Here is a 13,746-nt window from a genome sequence, read left to right as displayed (position 1 = left end):
TTATTGACAACACTGAAGTAGACAGCTTAATTATTTCTGACTTCCTATCCTCACTACGAGCAATAAACAGTTTGCAATCAAGTAATAACGTGCTTGTCTTGGAAGCTAGACGTAGATATATAAGAATACTTAGCAAGAGGGTAAATATAAAAATGTTGTGGATTCCTTCTCACATTGGCATGCAGGAACATGACAAAGTCGACGCCCTTGCTAAGGCTGCAGTAAATAAAGACAGTATTGAATGGAATCTTGAGTTATCAAATAGGTCCCTTAAAAGTGTCATTAGACGAGAACTCCTGGATGGATTTGAAGAAAGTAGAACAGTGCAAACTGGAACTAGCAGGTCCATCGTTCATCACAATGAAATGTGTGAAATAAAACATGTGTATGGGGCAAGTAACAAAGTCAGTAGACTAACAGATGTTGTCACAGCTCGTATAAGACTTGGTTACAAGTATCTCTGGCAGTTCGGCTTGTATAGGGATCTAGATGAAGTAAAGTGTAAAGTGTGTGGACATAGGCAGGGACACACATTCGAACACTATATCTTGGATTGTTGTAAAATTGAGCCTTTTAGAGATAAATCTAAGCTCACTCTGTATGATATGGCAACCTATCTTATTACCATGGATAAATTACCTGAAATCCTTGCACTGTACCCACATTTTGCTTCCAGTAGATGAACGACATATGAGATTCAGAAACAAGTAGTGTATTGTGAGGACTAATAATAAACAGAAGCTCCCCTATGACTCTGTAATATCCCCATTGGCCAAACTATTATGTATTAACGACAAGACCTACCATTAATGTATGATGACTTACTGTAAATATGTAACTCTTGTAATAGCACTTTCTCTGTAACTAGCTGACATTGTATCTATAAGGTGTGAAGGATTGAAGAAATTGTTTATGTAATAATCTAAGATGAGGTCTGATAAAGACTTTTTGTACCCTCTGTAATGCTTTTGCGCTACCGCTCACAGGATGAGTATGGGGTGCACAATAAACTAGCCTCCTTCGGCGGCAACAATCAAATCAAACAAGCCGCACTAGCTATTAGTTCTTATAAGCTGACAACTTACCCAAATAAACATTACTTCCTAATTATATATATATATGTCGTACCTAATAGCCAGAACGCACTTCTCGGCCTACTATGCAAGGCCCGATTTGCCTAATTAGCCAAGTTTTCATGAATTAATGTTTTTTTCGACTACTTAACCTACCTAACCTAACCTAACCTAACTTTTTTCGGCTACCTAACCTAACCTAACGTATAAAGATAGGTTAGGTTAGGTAGGGTTGGTTAGGTTCGGTCATATATCTACGTTAATTTTAACTCCAATAAAAAAAAATTGACCTCATACATAATGAAATAGGTAGCTTTATCATTTCATAAGAAAGAAATTAGAGAAAATATATTATTTCGTAAAACTTGGCTTATCAAGCAAATCGGGCCTTGCATAGTTGGCTGAAAAGTACGTTCTGGCTACTAGGTACGACATATATATATATATATATATATATATATATATATATATATATATATATATATATATATATATATATATATATATATATATATATATACATATATTTATAATATACACACACACACTCATCCTAGCGCAGTAATTTATTGTGCAACCCATACCCATCCTGTTACCAATAGTTTGTGCAACCCATGCTCATCCTGTTACCTTTAGTTTATTGTGAAACCCATAGTTGACAGAACCATTATTATTATTCACTATGATGAAGTTGCACACTTAATGCCTGAATATATATTTTGCTTGTATGTACTCGATATTTTTGTTCACTACCTTTTGTTCAAAATGGACTCGGTAAGAGATGCCGCAGTTTCGCATGATTACTAAATTGTCCTGGTTTCTAGGAACTGTGAGCATGGGTCTGAGGAAAAACTGTCCTTATTCTGAATACCGCAACGTCTGTGCTTATATGAATATATGTCACATACACATATTTTATAGCACACATTTAATTTGTATCTAGTTCTTTATTGCTAACTTACATAATCAAAGAACCTTGCAACATCTACATTCGAGGAAGGATTCCAGAAGCAGTTAACAACTGCCATTTCTTGTTTCTGGAATTCTTCTTTATGCTGTAGGTAAAATAGTTAATAGAACTACTGTCTCCTGCTCCTGGGGTTAGTGGTTCGAGACTACTTGTGCCCAGGGTGAATGTGGAGGTCAGTAGTTCGACCTTGGAGGTGGACCTCGATATACACCTAACGAATAGACATGCACAAGCTTCCTGTCCTCAGTGTATATTTTACACACACACACACACACACACACACACACACACACACACACACACACACACACACACACACACACACACACACACACACACGTGAGTGTGTGATTATGCGAGGCTGGCTAACATCAGAACAGCCTTCAGGAACCTGTGTAAGGAATCATTCAGAACCTTCTATACCACATATGTAAGACCAATCCTGGAGTATGTGGCCCCAGCATGGAGTCCGTACCTTGTCAAGCACAAGGCGAAGCTTGAAAAAGTTCAGAGATATGGCACTAGGCTAGTCCCAGAACTAAGAGGCATGAGCTACGGAGAAAGGCTGCGAGCAAAGCACCTCACGACACTAGAAGGCAGAAGAGTATGGGAGACATGATCACTACCTACAAAATTCTCAGAGGAATTGACAAGGTAGATAAAGATAAACTGTTTAACACGGGTGGTACGCAAACAAGGGGACACAGGTGGAAACTGAGTACCCAAATGAGCCAGAGGGACGTTAGAAAGAACTTTTTCAGTGTCAAAATAGTTAACAGATGTAATGCATTAGGCAGTAATGTGGTGGAGGCTGACTCCATACACAGTTTCAAATGTAGATATGATAGAGTCCAGTAGGCTCAGGAATCTGTACATCAGTTGATTGACAGTTGAGAGGCGGGACCAAAGAGCCAGAGCTCAACCCCCCAAGCACAATTAGGTGAGTACACACACACACTCACTCTCTCCCTCTCATAAGGGAGGTGGTGGCCGAGTGGACAGCGCTCTAGGCTCGTGGACCTAGGGAGTAAATGTTACTCCTACTGCTATGTAACAAGATTTTGTTGGTACATTTTCATGTAAATTCACAACTCTTCGCGCCGGAAACAAGTCATGAGAGAGCCACACAATAATTTTCGGATCTAACCTTCATTCTTTCTCAATGTGATGTATACAATGAAATGATTATACATTGCTCTGTTGTAAACATTGTATACAGTACCTCAAGATATACATCCCACAACAGTTAACTAGCTCCCAGATACCTAATTAATTCTCTACTCTCTGTAAATGTTAATGTGATGTCACCGAGCAGTAAATAGGTACCTGGAAATTAGACAGTTGCTACGGGTTGCTTCCTGGTGTGTGTGTACTCACCTATTTGTACTCACCTATTTGTGCTTGCGGGGGTTGAGCTTTGGCTCTTTGGTCCCGCCTCTCAACTGTCAATCAACTGGTGTACAGATTCCTGAGCCTACTGGGCTCTATCACATCTACATTTAAAACTGTGTATGGAGTTAGCCTCCACCACATCACTGCCTAATGCATTCCATCCGTTAACTACTCTGACACTGAAAAAGTTCCTTTTAACGTCTCTGTGGCTCATGTGGGTACTCAGTTTCCACCTGTGTCCCCTTGTTCGCGTCCCACCAGTGTTGAATAGTTTATCCTTGTTTACCCGGTCGATTGTTTGTGTGTGTGTGTGTGTGTGTGTGTGTGTATGTGTGTGTGTGTGTGTGTGTGTGTGTGTGTGTGTGTGTGTGTGTGTGTGTGTGTGTGTGTGTGTGTGTGTGTGTGTGTGTGTGTGTGTGTGTGCGCGAGAGAAAAAAAATTAGTTAGTCAGTAATAGTTGATTGACAGTTGAGAGGCGGGCCGAATGAGCAGAGCTCAACCCGCGCCGACACAACTAGGTGAATACTCTCTCACTCTCTCTCTCTGTCTGTCTGTCTCTCTCTCTCTCTCTCTCTCTCTCTCTCTCTCTCTCTCTCTCTCTCTCTCTCTCTCTCTCTCTCTCTCTCTCTCTCTCTCTCTCTCTCTCTCTCTCTCTCTCTCTCTCTCCCTTTCTCTCTCTCTCACCACTCACATATGTGTTGTATGTGGATGCTGAAGTTCAGTCTCTTGTCTATGTATAGGTCAAGGAACTTTCCATAATCATTATTGCTAATGTTAACATTGTGTATCTGAAGTTGAATTTGGTTTCAGGATTTACTTTCGAACAAAAATAGTAGTCGGTCTTTTTTATGTTTGATGTGAGTTTGTTAGTTTACATCCATGAGTGGACTTTTTAAATCTATTATTTTCATTATTATATAGTGCGTTTGGGTTGGGGTCTGAATAGAGGAAGGTAGCATCGTCAGCACTTATGTTTACACTTATTGGAAGTATCTAAATATCAACTAAAGTATCTTCACACTTGACTTAAACTTTAATAGCTATTTTCTGGACCATTCCTCAAGTTTCGGAGGTCAACGAAGATGGAATTCACATGAAATGGCTTATGTTACCATCACTAATAATGTTGTGTTTTCTGTCTAGCTTCAGACATGGTCATGTTACAATTGTGTCTTAGAGAGTTGCGCGCAATTAAGCATGATAGAAATCACTTAAAATTAATGCAGGATGGTAGAAAATCACTTACAATTAATGCATCAAGTTTGGAGACTTGAATTGAAATTGAAATTGAAATAAGTTTATTGAGGTAAAATACACACAAATGGATGAGGTAGCTCAAGCTATTCTCACCCCGTTCAGTACATCGTGTTAATACATACATAGACACACACACTTGTACACATTTTAGTGTAACAAGCAAGGCAAATAGTTCTGTCTGATGGGTAGAGGCAACTGCACTTGCAGCTGCACCCGTGTGGCGGTGTAGGAAACCATCAATGTATATGATTTGAGAGAGAGAGAGAGAGAATGATCTGTGCACAGAGCATCAATATGGCGTAAGGTATTGGGCTTTGCCTCAAGATGAAGCATAATAAAGAACCCGAATATCAGGAGAAAAAATTACATTAAAAACTGTCCACATGATACATATATATAATCACGTTTTAAACACTTTAATTGTATTATTTGCATATATATATAATTAGGAAGTAATGTTTATCTGGGTAAGTTGTCAGCTTTTATGAACTATTAGCTAGTGCGGCTTGTATATGGGGTACATCCGGTCTCTTACCCTCGACTGCGGCGGTAACTTTATGGTCAGGAAGCCACAAATATTTACAGTTCAAGTTCAAGTATGTTTATTGAGACAAGAAAAAAATACATCTCAAAGGGATAGAGTAACTTAGGCTATTTCTACCCCTTCTACTTCAAGTCCCTCAAGGGGCGCACAAATTCAGTAAGTACAAATAGACAATTAACATTACAAGAATCCCATTTAACATTGCAGGTTAATATAGTAAGTACAGCATACAATTGTTACACTCTTGGGGCAAAATTTTTGTAGCTCCTAAGTATACTGTCTATCATATCATTATCACACATACAAACAATTTGATGTGGTACATTACTTATTTCCTTATTTCTATAGTTATCAATAAGTTGACACTCTAATACATAATGTTCTAAGGTGTGGGCGTGCGGCATACTACATAATTTACACTCCTTATCTTTTTCACTGACATCAACTCCGTATTGCCAGATATATTTGTATCCTAATCTTAATCTCATGTAAATTGAATCCTTCCAAGTTAACTTTCCTTTATCATAGGTGAAGGACGAGTTTGTATTTATTACTGAATATTTCTTAAGTGTGTTACTACTATCCACTATTGCCATTCTTTTTATCATTTCTTCATCTTCATTTCCTCTTATTAATGTTATATATACATGTACACATAATCATACATACATGTACATATATATACATATGCGGTAAATCCACAGAAATGAAATATGGAATTTTCGGCATACAAATGATTATTGTTTCGTGATCGTCAATTGCATATATACATATACATACATATACATTCACATACATATTCAATCACCCACACAAATACACACATCAATAATCTTTGTATCACAAATGATTCAACAAGAGGCTCACAAGTCACTATACTAGGCACTTTACATCTATGGTGAGTCGTCCAATTACTAGTCTTGCTCTACACCCACCCAACTGGGCGGCAGCTTAAGTCATGTGCTCCACACCCACCCAACTGGGCGGCAGCTTTACAGTCATGTGGTCCACACCCACCCAACTGGGCAGCAGCTTAACAGTCATGTGCTCCACCCCCACCCAACTGGGCGGCAGCTTTATAGTCATGTGCTCCACACCCACCCAACTGGGCGGCAGCTTAATTAAATTAACAGTCATGTGCTCCACACCCACCCAACTGGGCGGCAGCTTAACAGTCATGTGCTCCACACCCACCCAAATGGGCGGCAGCTTTATAGTCATGTGCTCCACACCCACCCAACTGGGCGGCAGCTTAACAGTCGGGGCAGTCGCTGTTGGCATTTAGGCACATTCCTATGTTTGTTTCCTTAGTGTAGACTGCAGTGTGGAAACCTCCGCCCTTTTCCATGACTGTTACATCTAGAAAAGGCAGCTTCCCATCCTTTTCCGTCTCGTAAGTGAAACGCAGCACGGAACTCTGCTCAAATGCCTCCTTCAGCTCCTGCAGATGTCTGACATCAGGTACCTGTGTAAAAATGTCGTCAACATACCTACAGTATATGGCCGGTTTCAAGTTCATGTCGACTAAGACTTTTTGCTCGATGGTACCCATGTAGAAGTTTGCAAACAGGACACCTAGGGGAGAACCCATGGCGACCCCATCTACTTGCTTATACATGTGCCCATCCGGGCTCAAGAAGGGTGCCTCTTTAGTACAAGCTTGGAGTAGTTTCCTCAGAATACTTTCTGGCATGTCAAGAGGAGTACAGGCTGGATCACGATACACTCTGTCGGCTATCATTCCGATTGTCTCGTCCACAGGTACGTTGGTAAACAGCGATTCTACGTCCAACGAGGCTCTTATCCCTGTGGCCCGTGTGCCCCGCAGTAAGTCCACAAATTCCTTTGGAGACTTCAGGCTGAAGGCGCAAGGAACATAAGGAGTCAGCAGGCCGTTGAGTCGCTTCGCCAGTCTGTACGTGGGTGTGGGTATCTGGCTAATGATTGGCCGAAGTGGGTTTCCAGGCTTGTGCGTCTTGACATTTCCATACGCATATCCAGGTTTATATTCCCCAATGATCTTTGGCAGGTGGAGTCCGGATTTCTTGGCGTTCACAGTTTCGATCAGTTTGTTGACCTTTGCTTTTAATTCGGCTGTAGTGTCCTTCGTTACCCTTTGGAACTTAGTTTGGTCAGAGAGTATGATGTTCATTTTCGCCAGATATTCGTCTTTTTTAAGAATGACATATATTGGCGACTTGTCACCTCTCCTGACAACTATCTCCTTGTTTTCACGAAGGCTTTTAGCTGCCGCTTTAAGCTCGGGGGACAGTATGGTGCTTCTGTAGTTGCCTCGATTCTTTCCTCCTTCTGCAATAAGTTCTGCTTGTAAGGTATCTTTGGTAGTGACCTTTTTTTGTGTCTCGAGGTCGAATATGTCGTCCAACAGAATTTCCAACTCTACTTTCCGGGCCATTTCACTCGGTCTGGACATAACATGACAGTTTATGCCCAGATTTAGGAGAGTGACTTGGTCCTCAGTGAGGTTAATTCCTGCAAGGTTCAGGAAGCCATCTCTTGGTCGTGGAATTGCCATAGGTCCTCCATATAATGTTGTTAGTTTCTTGATAATCCTTGTTTCAGTGCTGAGGTGATGTTGGTCTGCGAGGATGTCGAGGTGTTGTTCAATGCGGGTACGGATACTATGGTCGATGTTGCTATTTCTCCACTCGTTTGTAGCATGAAGTAGTTGCGTTTTGTTGTCTTTGATTTCATTCTCTGCCTTGTATATCTGATCACGAATCAGATCCTGGCGATATTTTATCGTGAAGGCTTGATTCCTTGCTGCTGGGTCGTGCACTTTAATATTAGTATATTTTGGTAGCAGTCTTTCCTGTAGACATATATTATTAAATATGACCGAAAAAGTAAGATTAATAATTCTAACACGAATTTTCTCAATCTTTCGTACATTACGCTTCACTGTTGGAGGTAAATCAAAAATCACTTCTCCAAAATTCATTTTTATTTCTAGTCTGACGCGACACGGGCGCGTTTCGTAAAACTTATTACATTTTCAAAGACTTCACAAATACACAACTGATTAGAACTTACGTCTCTCTGATATTATATCTACATTTGAGTGAGGTGGGAAGGATGATGTGGCATAACACAAGACAGAACAGGAGGGGATATTAATAGGGTATTAAAAGTATCAACACAAGACAGAACAGAAACAATGGGTATTGAATAGAAGTGTTTGTAGAAAGCCTATTGGTCCATATTTCTTGATGCTTCTATATTGGAGCGGAGTCTTGAGGTGGGTAGAATATAGTTGTGCAATAATTGGCTGTTGATTGCTGGTGTTGACTTCTTGATGTGTAGTGCCTCGCAAACGTCAAGCCGCCTGCTATCGCTGTATCTATCGATGATTTCTGTGTTGTTTACTAGGATTTCTCTGGCGATGGTTTGGTTATGGGAAGAGATTATATGTTCCTTAATGGAGCCCTGTTGCCCTGTCAAATTAATATGAAATTTAAATTTATATTACTCTAGAAATTTACCAGAAATTTATATTACTCTAGCCTAACTTTATCAGTTATGCAGTAATTGTCTTGGAATAATATTTTACCCGATTTACCTAAGGGCCACTAACCCTAGTGGCCTCAATAAAAACAGGAAGCTGGCAGCTTGTTGAAGGTTCCCTTCCCCCCCCCCCAATTTTCTTTGATTTTTTCCAGGTATATTTTGAAATTCAGCACATTTTGGCAGTTATGGCATTGGTGGGTAGTTAGTTCCATCGATCAATAACCCTGTGGGTGAAAAAGCCTGATTCAAAGTTATATTAGCTTGATTAGCAATAATATTATCCTGATTCATATAATCCTCTGTCAATTATATTATCTAAACTGGCAATTATATTTAGATGATTGTGAATTACATAAACCTTACTGGCAATTATATTAGCATGACTGTCAATTTATATCAAACAGATATTTATTTATGTTGTGGTGCTCGTGGGTTCTATTATATCTATCAATGAAGAGTTTCAGATCAGGATTAGCATTTAGGAACAAGGTTTTGTACATGTAAATAGCACAAGAGAATGTGTAGAGCGAGTGTATATTTAGCATGTTCATGGATTTAAACAGAGAGGCTGTGTGTTGTTTGAAGACAATTTTATTGTTCTGATAGCAGATTTTTATTGGGTAGTGATGAGCATCAGGTAATTTGCAGTGGATGAATGAACCCCATGCACAGATACCTTATGTTCACATACCAACCCTAATTTTCAAAGAAACCTCTAGATTTTTAGCTCCAGCCATTTCATTGCTCTACAACAAATCATTTGAACTCCAAACCTTAACTGGTTTGGAAATAAAAACAAGAATCAAGAAGATCCAAGAGGATGAAGAAATGATAAAAAGAATGGCAGTAGTGGATAACACACTTACGAATTATTCAGTAATAAATACAAACTCGTCCTTCACCTATGGTAAAGGAAAGTCTACTTGGAAGGATTCAATTTACATGAGATTAAGATTAGGATGCAAATATATCTGGCAATACGGTGTTGATGTCAGTGAAAAAGATAAGGAGTGTAAATTATGTAGTATGCCGCACGCCCACACCTTAGAACATTATGTATTAGAGTGTCTACTTATTGATAACTATAGAAATAAGGAAATAAGTAATGTACCACATCAAATTGTTTGGATGAGTGATAATGGTATGATAGACAGTATACTTAGGAGCTACAAGAATTTTGCCCCAAGAGTGTAACAATTAGATGCTGTGCTTACTATATTAACCTGCAATGTTAAATGGGATTCTTGTAATGTTTATTGTCTATTTGTACTTACTGAATGTGTGCGCCCCTTGAGGGACTTGAAGTAGAGGGGGTAGAAATAGCCTAAGTTACTCTATCCCTTTGAGATGTATTTCTTTCTTGTCTCAATAAGCATACTTGAACTTGAACTGTAAATATTTGTGGCTTCCTGACCATAAAGTTACCGCCGCAGTCGAGGGTAAGAGACCGGATGTACCCAGTATACAAGCCGCACTAGCTATTTGTTCATATAAGCTGACAACTTACCCAGATAAACATTACTTCCTAATTATATATATATGCAAATAATACAATTGAAATGTTTAAAACGTGATTATATATATGTATCATGTGGACAGTTTTTAATGTAATTTTTTCTCCTGATATTCGGGTTCTTTATTATGCTTCATCTTGAGGCAAATCCCAATACCTTACGCTATATTGATGCTCTGTCCACAGATCATTCTCTCTCTCTCAAATCATATACATTGATGGTTTCCTACACCGCCACACGGGTGCAGCTGCAAGTGTAGTTGCCTCTACCCATCAGACAGAACTATTTGCCTTGCTTGTTACACTAAAATGTGTACAAGTGTGTGTGTCTATGTTTGTATTAACACGATGTACTGGACAGGGTGAGAATAGCTTGAGCTACCTCATCCCTTTGTGTGTATTTTACCTCAATAAACTTATTTCAATTTCAATTTCAATTCAAGTCTCCAAACTTGATGCATTAATTGTAAGTGATTTTCTACCATCCTGCATTAATTGTAAGTGATTTCTATCATCCTTAATTGCACGCAACTCTCTAAGACACAATTGTAACATGACCGTGTCTGAAGCTAGACAGAGAAAACACAACATTATTAGTGATGGTAACATAATCCATTTCATGTGAATTCCATCTTCGTTGACGTCTGAAACTTGAGGAATGGTCCAGAAAATAGCTACTAAAGTTTAAGTCAAGTGTGAAGATACTTTATTTGATACTTAGATACTTCCAATTTATTTATTTATTTATTTATTTATTTATGCATATACAAGAATGTACATAAGGAATGTGAGGATACAAATATGGTAATTACAGTCTTGTAAAGCCACTAGCATGCGCAGCGTTTCGGGCAGGTCCTTAATCTAAGAAAATTTTAAGGAGGTAAATACTTGCAAAATTTATAGACAAAAAAATGATAACAGTTACATGAAATGAAAAAAAGAGGATGAGAGAAAATTGTAGGTACAGTATATTAAAGCACATAGGTAGCTAAGATTGATTGCAATGACAGCTTGAATGGTAGTTGACAAAAATTGGTAGGCACAATACAGCAGAAACAATATAAGATTGATTGCAATGACAGCTTGAATGGTAGTTGACAAAAATTGGTAGTCACAATACAGCATATGGCTAGCACATAAAAGAAGACAGCAATGAACACAATGATAAGGTTGTTTGATATTACATAAAAATTAGGAGATTGGGTAACACTAGGTACAGAGCAAATTTAAAGCTCAGTGTAGGAAACTAAGAAGATGAAGTTAGGTACTTTTTGGTTTTGCTTTTAAATAAGGCAAAAGTTTTACAGTTTTCCAATTCACTAGGGAGTGAGTTCCATAGACTAGGTCCCTTAATTTGCATAGAGTGTTTACACAGATTAAGTTTGACCCTGGGGATATCAAAGATATATTTATTTCTGGTGTGGTGATAATGGGTCCTATTACATCTGTCCAGGGAGAGTTTCAGAGCATGGTTTGCATTTAAGAACAGGGTTTTGTAAATGTAGTTGACACAAGAGAATGTGTGGAGGGAGTTAATATTTAGCAAGTTTAGGGATTTAAACAAGGGAGCTGAGTGTTGTCTGAAAGCAGAGTTAGTTATTATTCTGATAGCAGATTTTTGCTGTGTGATGATGGGCTTAAGGTGGTTTGCAGTGGTAGACCCCCATGCACAGGTACCATAATTAAGATAGGGGTAGATTAGTGCATAATATAGTGAGAGGAGAGCAGAGTTAGGAACATAATATCTGATTTTGGAGAGTATACCAACTGTCTTAGAGACTTTCTTAGTTATGTGTTGAATGTGGGTGCTGAAGTTGAGTCTCTTGTCTAGGAATAGGCCAAGAAACTTGCCATCATTTTTATTACTGATGTTAATGTTGTCTATCTGTAGCTGAATTGCATTTGATGATTTGCTTCCAAATAAGATGTAGTAAGTCTTTTCGATGTTTAATGTTAATTTGTTCGTTGACATCCATAAGTGGACTTTTTTTAATTCATTATTCACAACATTATTTAGTGTATGTGGGTTGAGGTTTGAATAGATAAGGGTAGTATCGTCAGCAGACAATATAGGTTTGAGAATATTAGAGACATTAGGCAGATCGTTTATATATATAAGAAATAGAAGAGGTCCTAAGATGCTGCCCTGTGGCACTCCAACGGTAATTGGTAGAGTGGAAGAAGTTGTATCATTGATGGTTACATATTGGTGTCTGTCACTAAGATAGGATCGGATGTAGTCCAGGGCAAGGCCTCGGATTCCATAATGCTGGAGTTTAAGTAAGAGGTAGTTGTGATTAACAGTATCAAAGGCTTTTCTTAGGTCAATGAAGAGTCCAATCGGAAACTCATTTTTGTCAAGGGCTGAGTAGATAACGTCAAGGAGACTAATGATTGCATCGTTGGTGCTCTTTTGGGACCGGAAGCCAAACTGGCAGGGGCTGAGTATGTCGAATTTTACGAGGTAGGAATAGAGCTGTTTGTAAATAATTTTTTCAAATATTTTTGATAGAATGGGTAGATTTGATATTGGTCTATAATTGTTTATGTCCGCCGGATTGCCTCCTTTATGGACTGGCGTTACTCTTACTTTTTTGAGGATATCAGGGAAGGTGTGATACTCTATAGATTTGTTGAACAGTAGTGCTATGGGTGGGGCAAGGGCATGGGAGGCTCTCTTGTACACAATGGACGGAATTTCACTGGTGTTCCCTGCTTTGGTTTTTAGAGAGTGTATGATGGACACAACATCTGCCGGGCTGATTGGTGAAAGGAGAAGAGAGTTTGGATAGCTGCCTGAGAGATATGTGTCTGAGTCTGTGGGATTTTACTGGCAAGATTAGCACCAACCGATGAAAAGAAACTTAAATTCATTTGCCATTTCTAAATCAGTTGACGGTATATCCCTTGTAGAGTTTTATTTGGTTATGTGAGTGTTGTTTAGTTCCTAGGATACTAGAGATAGTTTTCCAAGTGCTTTTCATGTTGCCTTTTGCTTCATTGCATCTATTCACATAATATGCAAGTTTTGCCTTTCTTTTGATACTGGTAAGCATTGATGAGTACCTTTTAGCTACTTCCTTTGAAACTAGGCCAATCCTAGCTTTCTTTTCATATTCATGTTTCTTGTTGATTGAGTTGAAAATGCCACTTGTGAGCCATGAATTGTTTAATCTTTTGTCAGTTACTTGCTTGGTAAGAAGGGGACAATGAAGGTTGTAGAGGCTTATGTCGGAAAATCCGACACCACATAATATATCATACAGATAATAGCTGTATTGTATAAACAAGTTACCCATAGAAAACGTAACTTGTAGTGGAATTACCGTCTATAGAAAACGGGATATCATCACCACATACTATTATAATTCACCAGCTATTCTGCTGGGAATTATTCTTAAATACATTAGTCTTTGGACTTTACCATCATAAAAACATCTTATATAAATTAACTTAATTATCAATATTA

Source organism: Procambarus clarkii, chromosome 71 (assembly GCF_040958095.1).
Source record: "Procambarus clarkii isolate CNS0578487 chromosome 71, FALCON_Pclarkii_2.0, whole genome shotgun sequence".
NCBI classification, from domain to species: domain Eukaryota; kingdom Metazoa; phylum Arthropoda; class Malacostraca; order Decapoda; family Cambaridae; genus Procambarus; species Procambarus clarkii.
This window is presented reverse-complemented; position numbering follows the sequence as displayed.